We start from the raw sequence: 10,772 nt of genomic DNA, 5'->3' as shown, positions 1-10,772 counted from the left end.
CATTCCAACCCGCCTGGACACCTTCCTGTGTCACCTCATCTGGGTGTTCCTGCTCCATGGGGGGATTGCACTGGATGAGCTTTCCAGGGCCCTTCAACCCCTGACATTCTGGGATTCTGTGCTCCCAGCGCTACCTCAGGGTCAAACCCCTCAGGGTGCGATGCCCCGGGAGCAGGGCGGGTTCACGGTGTCTCCCCCGGCCCGGCCGCCATGAGTCTCCTCAGCCGGGGGGGCGCGCGGGTCCTCCCATTGGCGCAGGGCGGCCGCAGCGCCCCCCCTCGCGCTGCTGTGCGGCTCCTCACGTACTCACCGCCCCGCGCCCCTGCCGGAGCGCAGAGCACTGACAGGCACCCCGCGCCGCCTATCGGAGCCCGCCTTACCCCTCTCTCGCCCAATAGCAGCTGAGGGCGAGCCGCCGTCTCCAAACTGCCGCGTTCTATTGGCGGAGAGCGCCTGAGCGACGTGCGGGCGACCGCCTGCACCGCCTGTTGGTTACCCAGAGCAACCGGCCAATCAACGGACGCGCTGTTCTTGTTGTTCAGTGACAGACTCCGCCATGGGTAGAAAACGCCGCCGCTCAGCGGCTACCGGCCCAATCCCTGCGAAGGTGGCGCCGTCCGCAGCCAACGAGCGAGGCGAGGAGGCGGGCGGCAGGTGCTGGCCGCGGGGCGCTGCGCTCTCCTCAGCGCCTCCCTTCCGCTCTGCCCCCCGCGCCGGGCCGCTCGGCGCTCCGCTCACGGGCAGCTCGGGGCCGCCGCCGCCGCCGAGTGGGACCGCCGGCGGGCTCAGGTACGGGCTGCCCGCCGTCCTCTCTCCCTCCCCGCGGGGGCCCTGCCGCCGCCTGCGGCTCCACCCCCGGGACAGCGGCGCTGGAGCCCCCCGCGGCTCGGCGCTGCCCGCCGGCTTTCCTCCTCCCTTCCCCGGGCCGAGTCCCTTCCCCACCGCCTCTCCTCAGCGACGGGCCCCGGCTTTGCCTCTCGTTTCCGGACGGCGGCCGCCGCGCCTCCCTCCGCCGGCCGGGCCCCGGAGACACCGGCCTGTGCGGCCGGGACAGCGGCCGGGCCCGTTGCGGCCGCTCCTCCCGGTCCCGCCGCCCGCTTTGTGTCGAGAGCCCCCCCGTACCGTGTCCCCCCCGCCGCTCACCGGGCCCGGTCCCCCCGGGAGCTCGGCGTTCCAGCGCAGGGCTGTGCTGTGTGAGGGGGAGGCCCCGGGGGTACCGGCAGCGGCGCCGTCTCGGTGGTTGTTCCCCGCCACAGCCGGTTTCTGGGTACGATGGGTGACAAACCGGCGGTTTCCAGCGGGGTTTCCGCGGGGTGAGGGGGCTCCGGGGGCCGCGGGACGATGAGCAGCGGGCCCGGTGTGAGGAAACCCGGCACCGACAACATGACACCGGCCTTTTCCCCCCCTTTTTTTTAGATTTTCTTTCCCCCTCCGGAAACTGTCAAAGTCTTAAGGTCCTATCGAAGCTTTTTTATTGTTGTAATAAGCCGGAGGCGGACAGGAGCAGCCCTGGCTGCACACACAGCTCCCTCCCCTCGCCCCTTGGGCACACACGGTACGGGGTGGACAAGCGAGGTGACCGGTCCCAAACTGCCAAACGCAGGAATTGTTTGTCCGGTCACGCTTTGCTGACTTGCCCTGGGTTTCAGCTGCTCAGTTCGCCCCTTTTTAAAACAAATAAATAGGAGATGTACGAGGTTCTTTCGGGATGTCATGTGCGGTGGAAGCGGAAGCTATTTAGGAAACCATCAGAGGTGGGACTTGGCTTTGCTTTGACACTGATCCGCATTGGTGAAGATGTTGTATGGAGGTGTGTAGGAGCTGGATGTGTTGCGAAAAGACTCCTTTGGACCGCTTTGTTTTAAAGGATTACAGTCCCGAATTAGATTTAGTTTTGTACGTGCCCCTTAACTTTGATGCTTCTCGTTAAAGCCGCTGCAGGGAGCGGCGCTGCTCGCGGGCACGGGCGGTTCTTGCGCTGCTGGAGTTTTGCTGTGTGACCCAGTTTGTGCTGGGGTGGTGTAAATACATCATTGTGTTATGTCAAGCCTCACCATTCCAAAGTTAGGCTGCCTTTAACCAAAAGGAGTCAGTTTTATGGAATGCTGTTCATCAGAAACCTAGTAGCGTTGTTTTTCCCCTTTTCACACACATTAAGTCACTTCTTTCTTATGAACTTATCATTTTTTCTGCCGTCTCCTTTGTCTGTTTTGTTAAGATTCACGTTATCACTCGAAATCTCAAGACTAGCACTTAAAAGTTACAGTTACGTTTCAGCAATTACATAAACTAACCGTTGGTGTATGGAGGGGTAATTAATTGCTTTTGGACAGTAAGTTCCTAATTCTGAGGTTCCCCTGTAATAAGTGGAAGAAGCTGAGGCAGGTAGAGTGACTCCAGTGCCAAAGGAGTCGGCAGCTTCTTTCTCATTAGTGGTAGGAGTTGCTCCTATGCAAAATACATGTAGCTGGATATGGAGCTACAGTTCGCCTCAGTAAGACCCTCACTGAAACATCTTTTGATGGGAAAATGCTGTTCAACACTCAGTAATGTATTATTCTCATTTTTTGGCTCCTTTTCAAGGTAATTTGCTTAACCAGCCCAGTGGCACCAGCGAGTATATGGTGTCAGATACAGAAGTCAGTTTTCTCAGTAAGTTAGAACACGTGGGCAAAAGAACAAAGTCCACGGGTCTGACATTCAAAGTGTGACTTCAGGGCGAATATGGGGTTTTATATGACGTGTGTCAGGGGTTTCACCAGCTTTTGGTGAGAGGTCGATAGAGAAACGCGCTTCCAGGGACAGTGAATCCACCTATTTCCTCTAGATAGTGCAAACACGGTGTTGGAACCGCTTACCGGCCTGTTCAGCTGAGCTCTTGGAGCAAAATGAAGGGAAAACTATTTCTAGTGCTGCCGTCACCTCCTGTCATTTGCCAGATAACGTTGTTTTACAGATCTGCAGGCACTCGGCATCTTAAATGATCCAAAATAGAGGCAACTTCTGAAAACTTCCAACTATTTCCATATAAAAGGTCTCAAGTTGGGAAAACCAGTTTGCCCAGCTGTGCTGGATGAGCCTGTTCAGTGTGTGGGGTTTTCTTGTACATTTGTCAAGAGTTATATACTCTCATTTTCTTTTAGGACATCCAGCTGTGATACACTAAACAATGCGTTGCCATTCAGGTGGCTGTAATTAACCTTCGCATTTACATCTAATTTTGATGAATAGGGAAGCTCACCCATAAGTAAAAATAAATAGAAATAAGGCTGAGACAACCACGTATCGGTTCACGCGTTAGGAAAATCTCTTTGTGGTCAGAGGGATGATAAACTTTATTTCATTTTAATTAATTCTAGACAATATAGACCCACAGGCTGGTGAGTTTTCCACCTTTTCCGCCTCACTTTTTAAGGTTTCACTGTGTGCTGTTGGAAAGGATTTGCAGCGCCTGTTCCTGTCTGTCTGTCCGTGTGTTACACGCAGCCTCGCTTGCAATATCGCATCTGTTAATGGCAAAGATGGATGACAGCTAAATATGTCTCTGAAAGCCAGGGATTTGCTTGATATATTTGGATGCCATCAGGATTCTCTGTGGCTGTGCAGGGCGCTGCTTGAAGTGATTATTTGTCTTCTATTGAACAACCAAAAGGTGGTTTGTCCGTTTGCACTAGCAAACTGAAATCCCGGAGTAGTGCAGAATTTACCTTTTCCCATAGGTTTGGTGATATTAATGGCATGTTATTGTTCTCGGGATAATATGACAGTGGGATGAGGAAGGTGTTTCCATGTTTTCAGTATTTGCAGTAAACTGGTCGTTGCTTTGTAAGATATTTTTTTAAGCTTTGTTTTGGACCAAATGTGTTTTGTCACAACTTATTAATATAATCACTTATTATCAAGGCTTAACTAAGGTACTTATTTTCATATACGTTTTCATGGAGTAAATGATTCTGTGTTATGAATTAAGCGGTTCCTCAATGGTGTTCTTACTGCATGGTCGCTGACACAGGAGAACACGTTCATATTCTGTACTAATATTCCTCCGTAATATCAGGTCCTTGGTCTGTGTGTCTCTGTCATGTCATGAAGGGCCTGTAACTTAATTCTTTATTTCCTTTGCTGTTTCAGAAGGCTCATGAAACAAGCCACAATTCCCCATTTCTCAGAAAACAGATCGTTCTTTTGTTTCCTAAACCTATTTGATAAAAATACTGTATTTGAATGTGGCCTAAGGATTTCCTGAGGTGTTCTGATATTCCTTTGCAATATCCCATAGGCATTCAGGGTAGCGGGCAGGACTTTGAGCCTCTGTGGGGTTTTTGTTGTAGATAAGAAGTTTATATGAAGTTTATATGTTTGTTCTCAGTTCTGTGTTGGCAACCCCAGCAGCTTTGGCTGGATCAACGTGTTAAGGTTTGGAGCTGTAGCTTCCAGAGAGAAGAACGGCGATAAAACAGAGCTGGGAGAGCTTTGAAATTGTCTGGTGATGTGAAACTCGCTCGGTTGTCTCCCAGGTTTTGTTTTATTTGGGGTTTTAAATTTTCACTCCTTTCGGTTGCGCTTTTGGTTAAGAAGTGTGAAATGGAGATGAAATGAGATAAGAAATGCCAAACAGCAGACTGTGGGGTTCCTCCTGCTCCTGCCCGTGCCGATGAGGGTTTTAAGCTGTTTACAGGTGCGGATGAGGGTGGATGTTGTGTTAAAATGCAGTTGTGGAGCTGTACGAGCTGTGAGATGCTTCTGCTCCCCTCCTGGCTTCTCCTTTTGCTCAGTTTCTCCCCCAGCAGATGATTTTCTGGCAATGCAGCTGCTCTTAAGCCTGGAATCTGGGTCAGTGTGTCGCACCCACTCCGGGCAGCACCTAAAGCACCTTGTGCAAAAAAACAACCAAGGTTTTGATTTTACGGTGGCAAAATAGTCGAAAGCACTTAGAACAACCACATTTGTTCAAATTCCAGCTTAGAAAAATCTGAAACGACCTGGAGAAGAAGTTGAGCAAGTTCCTGAGGATGTTACTGCAGGCTTGGGGCTGTGGCAGGTTTGTTGAGGAAATACTGGTGGGAATTAGTGCTCATAAAGGTATTAATCTGATATAGGAATTGCCTTTTTGTACAAAGCGGTGCAGTCAAGTTTTCTGAAAGGCATACATTTTCTGGTAATAATAGACTCAAGTTTGTATCACTTGCATTGAATTGGAGCGTCGTGCATTGAGTTACAAGTGGATTTAAAGAATTCTTTCATTAACAGAATTCTTATTATGTTGCTGGTGAAATTTCTCAGCAATCTGAAGTGAGAACAAGAAGTTAATTCGGGCACACTTGAGCTGTATTTCGTTGGGGTTTTTGTTTCATTTTGTAACTTTTCAGCTGAGGATCAGCTTCTTTTATTCCCCCCCCCTTTAATCTACACCTATTTTCATCTCGAGTTTGCCCGGGACGTGCAGTAGCCTTGGGCAAAACTCACGGGCCGCAAACTTGGCTATTTTTACTCTCAGATGAGTCAACCCTCTCTTTTCCCAGTTATTGTTGAAAGGCCAGGGGAGGTTTAGTAGATACATTTGGATCAATAGACAGGAGTTTTCAAGGGAAATTGCCCGGTAAGTTGCTGAAATTAAAAGGTTGAACGATTTGGGTGTTGAAACAAGATGAGAAGGTTTGTTACCATTGATATTCAGTTTCTTTTGTGATATGCGGTGCTGCCAGGCTCTGGTCGTGCTCTGACACATCCAGAGGGTTATCATGAAAAACGGAGGGCAAGAGGGGTTTTAAGGTTTTGTTGTTATGATTTACAAACCTTGCTTAAGATAGGGCATCTCTCTTTGTCTTTCTAAAGTGCTCGAACAGTAAATTAGTTGCCTGCTAGCAGCTTCCTGCACTCAGAATTCCTGCCCCAAAGAGCGAGCTGCTGCGTTTTCAGCATTGAAATGAGTAATTTGTTCTATATTACTGGTTTTTAGGCTTTGTGCTGGATACTTCTTTATGTCTTCAATTATCTAAGCTATTTAGATGTGCCTCATTTAGATCTTCTCCTCTTTTTTTCTTCCTTGCTATCTAGGACTTATTACACTTCCCTGCCTTGGTTTGCTGTGGGTTGTCCTTGGATAGTTTCCTGCAAGGCTGCATAATTCACTGGCCTTACGTAGCGTAATGAGCTGTGAACTTCATTTTCTTAAGTGCTAACAGCAGTTTTACTGGTGTGACAAGTGCAGTGATGTTTGTTGTCTGCATTGATTAGATTAAGAGTTAGTAGGTTCAGTGTTGTGTAATAAAAGGGCAATTCGATTGAAGAGCACCAGTACCCCTCAATCCATTTTTAGGCATGTGCAAACTCCGGTTTATATATAATAGGAGATAACAAGGTCTCCTGTTTGGGGAAGAGAGACGACATTGTAGGAGGAGAATTTGTAATAAGTGTGCATTCTAGAAAAGTGTAATCCACTGAAACTTTTCCTGTAGTTGTTTCAGATGTTTGAAACTCTGAGGCTGTGGTTTGCGACGGTGACTTGGTTCCAGTATAAGTTGGGGAATGACCTGTTAGAGAGCAGCGTAGGGGACCTGGGGGTCCTGGGGACAGCAGGGTGACCATGAGCCAGCACTGGGCCCTTGTGGCCAGGAAGCCAATGGGACCTGGGGTGGGTTAGAAGGGGGTGGTCAGCAGGTCAGAGAGGTTCTCCTGCCCCTCTGCTCTGCCCTGGGGAGACCACACCTGGAATCTTGTGTCCAGTTGTGGCCCCTCAGTTCCAGCAGGACAGGGAACTGCTGGAGAGAGTCCAGCGCAGCCACCAAGATGCTGCAGGGAGTGGAGCATCTCCCGTGTGAGGAAAGACTGAGGGAGCTGGGGCTCTGGAGCTGGACAAGAGGACACTGAGGGGGGACTCATTCCTGGGGATCAATATGGAAAGGGGGAGTGTCAGGAGGATGGAGCCAGGCTCTTCTGGGTGACAGCCAGTGACAGGACAAGGGGCAATGGGTACAAACTGGAACACAGGAGGTTCCACTGAAATTTGAGAAGAAACTTGTTGGGGGTGAGGGTGGCAGAGCCTGGCCCAGGCTGCCCAGGGGGTTGTGGAGTCTCCTTCTCTGCAGACATTCCAACCCGCCTGGACACCTTCCTGTGTCACCTCATCTGGGTGTTCCTGCTCCATGGGGGGATTGCACTGGATGGGCTTTCCAGGTCCCTTCCAACCCCTGACATTCTGGGATTCTGTGATTCTGTGACTTTGCACTGTTGCTGTAAAAGTTGTATTTTAAAGCCCTGTATCCAGAGTCAGCTCCCCAATCGCTTTGCACCATGGCACGACAAATCATCAGATTCGGCGCAGGAGGAGAACAAATGGCCGCGGACGGGAGCTCAGTTGCTCTCCAAGTTGGTACCGCTGTGAAATTTCCTCTCGCTTCAAAGTGCGGCCAGTGCTTTGTTTGCTCGGTGGGATTTTGATGGCTGTGCTGCTTTTTCTTTGGGCAGGGGGTGCCGGCGGTGCCAGCGCGTGTGCCCACTGCCGTGCAAGCACAGTAACGTCTGTATTTTCTGCTCGGGGGGATATTTCCTTGTGTTTTTTGTCCCCTTCCAACACAACCCAAGTGGAATATTGTGGAGTCACTGCGGATGCTCTGTATCCTCTTCTCACAACGTTATTTTTGCTGCCTGTGGCTTGCACGCAATGGTTTTGTCTACCAGATTTTGAACGCCTACTTTCTCCTTTTTTTTTTAATTGCTATAGGCATATGTTCCAAAGGGCTTTTTCCTTCATCTTTTTGAATTTTGGTTGTATGGTTTCAAGGCCTTTGGCGAAAAGCCAGGATGAGGGTTTTTTTTTTGGGGGGGGTGATGGTGAAAAATGGCACCTTTGGAGAGGCAGCAGGTTGTTGAAAAGTGGTTTTGCCAGGTGTATACAGTGTAATGTATATGGTAGCAAGGACATATGTCACTTGGGTAGGAGTTCACCTTTAGACCTGGTGCCTTCTGTAAAGGGCTCTGGAGGTGCAGGGTTCTGCTTTATCACAGAAACTGATAATCCCAGAGAGCACGTTCAGTTTGTTTAGCAAGATTAAAGATGGTCTTCTCGTCTTAGTGTATAAACAGAGCGAGTCCCTTGTCATAAATTCCGCCTGTGTTTTTACTGTTCAAATCCGGATTGATAACGGAGGTTTATGGCGAAGCAGGACTGGTTTGCTTTCTATTTTCAATGTTTACCTCCGGTGCTGGTGCCTAAAGGTGGGTTTGTTTCTATTGATAGTCACAACCTTCTGTTGGGGTCACCCCCGACTCCGAAGCAGAGGAGAATGAGTTGGAATTATCTGCTCTTGCCGATCGATAGCGAGTGAGCAGCAGGAACGGCTTGGACGTCCCAGCCTGTCCCTGGAGTGAGGATTCCCCGTTCCGAAGTCCTTGAGCAAGCACAAGGCGTTCTGGGCCGGGTTTCTTGGGCCTTTTCTGTGCCGTACAAAGGTTTCAATCAACAGGTATAGGATTTTAGTCACAAAAGTGTCTCAGTTCACATCAGTTTCAGAGGGAAGGTTCTCATGTAAAAGTCACTGAAATGAAAAACTCCGCTCTTTGTGTCCATCGAGATCATCTCTCTGGAGACAAGTTTGAGGGTTTTCTTACCACGGCTGCAAATTAGAGGGTATTTCATAACATTTCAGGTTGTTACTCTCTCTCACAAAGGAACAGAATGCATCCAGCTGAGAAAAATACCTTATTACTTCTTTTCAAGAACTAATAGGGACTTAGACTCTTTCTGCAAAATCATCCTTTTCAGTATTAATAGTGAGAAGAGAAGATTTTGTTCACATCATCACCATCTACTCTACTTCCACGGCAGAGCTGTGAATGAAAAAAGCTTTGGGTGTTCTCAGAACAGTTGGATTCTGCTGTGAAACCTTCCTGGTGAGCCTGTTACAGCACTGGTTTTTATGTGAGGATATCCTGAAAATCCCACAAGGAAACTCCTGTTGCAGCCCTGGGCTTGTCCCACTGCCTCTGGTCCTTTGTAAAACCAGGAGCTGCGAAGGAATCACCAGTAAATACTGAGACAATTTATCCGAAATACACTGGTGCAAAGCAGTTAAGAAATTGGACACTGAAGCTGTTGAACTGATTCTCCCTTCCCAGGAGCTCCCTGGCTATATTTTTATGATAGCTTAATTAGTTTAGTTAGATGAGCGTATGTTGCAGCAACGTTATCTAGGGTAGCAGTTAACATGTCCCGTAGAATAAAGAGATGGGATTAAACATGGAAAAAACTTGTGCTTTGTCATCTCTGAACTACAGAGTTTTCAGAGTACTGGGTGACGTTGCTTGTGTTGAGGCAGTTAGACCTTTTAATTAATTAATTAAGCTTTGCATGAAGTGGTTTTTAATCCCCTTCCTGGAGCAGATATTTTGATTATTCATTCCCAGTTCAAAGCATAACACCGGCCGTTGCTGGAGATGATCTTGAGGAAAAAGACGGAATAAAACCTGGCTTTGACTCTTTATATTTTTTCCCCTGGTTGCGGTAAAGCTGCCGATCCCGGGAAGGGATCCCTGGAGCAGATGGTGCTGGCACCGATCCCTCAGGACGGAACTGAAGCTCTTTCCCCAACCCGGTGCTGCCCAGCGGGGGAACTCGCTGGCGTTTCTAGACCCGCGTTAAAAATAACACAATCTCAGTGAGATTGCGGTGGAATCAAAGTTTGGGGATGGTTTCCATCAGCGTCCCCCCTCTCCAACAGTCACTTTGCTTTTTCTTCCAACTCTTTACCAGGATCCCAGAATTAACGAATGTCAGGGGTTGGAAGGGCCCTGGAAAGCTCATCCAGTGCAATCCCCCCATGGAGCAGGAACACCCAGATGAGGTGACACAGGAAGGTGTCCAGGCGGGTTGGAATGTCTGCAGAGAAGGAGACTCCACAACCCCCCTGGGCAGCCTGGGCCAGGCTCTGCCACCCTCACCCCCAACAAGTTTCTTCTCAAATTCAAGTGGAACCTCTTGTGTTCCAGTTTGCACCCATTGCCCCTTGTCCTGTCACTGGTTGTCACCCAGAAGAGCCTGGCTCCATCGTCCTGACACTCCCCCTTTCCATCTTGATCCCCAGGAATGAGTCCCCCCTCAGTGTCCTCTTGTCCAGCTCCAGAGCCCCAGCTCCCTCAGCCTTTCCTCACACGGGAGATGCTCCACTCCCTCCAGCATCTTGGTGGCTGCGCTGGACTCTCTCCAGCAGTTCCCTGTCCTGCTGGAACTGAGGGGCCACAACTGGACACAAGATTCCAGGTGTGGTCTCCCCAGGGCAGAGCAGAGGGGCAGGAGAACCTCTCTGACCTACTGACCACCCCCTTCTAACCCACCCCAGGTCCCATTGGCTTCCTGGCCACAAGGGCCCAGTGCTGGCTCATGGTCACCCTGCTGTCCCCAGGACCCCCAGGTCCCTTTCCCCTCCGCTGCTCTCTAATAGGTCATTCCCCAACTTACACTGGAACCTGGGGTATCAGCCATATTTTCTTGTTTTTTCTCCGTAGTTTGGAGGAGACCTTTGGCAGATGGATGCCCTGTCAGCTCCTGCCGTTCATCTTGAGGATGGAAAATGCTGTTTCCTCTTGTATTTCTGGAAAATATTTGTGTAGTGAATTGCTCTTATGGCTATAGATCATAATCTGAGGCAGCAGGAGGTGCTGCAGGGCTGGACCAGCACATGAGAGGCTGCGATTTGATGCATGAAATTCCTTTAAAGACTGGGTTGGGAGGGCTCAGACTTGCAGACCATTGTCCATTCTTTACATGAAAGTTT

At 49.6% G+C, this 10,772-nt stretch overlaps 1 protein-coding gene across 8 annotated transcripts in view; it reads left to right on the top strand.

The window, feature by feature from the left end:
• The first annotated feature begins 590 nt into the window (after window positions 1-590).
• KDM4B (lysine demethylase 4B) overlaps window positions 591-10,772 on the top strand; it is a 92,391-nt gene continuing 82,209 nt past the window's right edge. For 3 of the 8 annotated variants that reach the window (XM_082072288.1, XM_082072285.1, XM_082072284.1), the window contains exon 1: window positions 594-789. The gene's annotated coding sequence lies outside the window, so the exon portion shown is untranslated. Of the gene's footprint in view, window positions 790-10,772 lie in introns of all 8 variants that reach the window. The other 5 variants (XM_082072286.1, XM_082072290.1, XM_082072289.1 and 2 more) reach the window with 4 other exon arrangements.

Source organism: Streptopelia decaocto (genome assembly GCF_964273445.1).
Source record: "Streptopelia decaocto genome assembly, chromosome: 24".
NCBI classification, from domain to species: domain Eukaryota; kingdom Metazoa; phylum Chordata; class Aves; order Columbiformes; family Columbidae; genus Streptopelia; species Streptopelia decaocto.
Note: the sequence above shows the minus strand (reverse complement) of the source record. Positions and strands in the feature narration are given on the sequence as shown.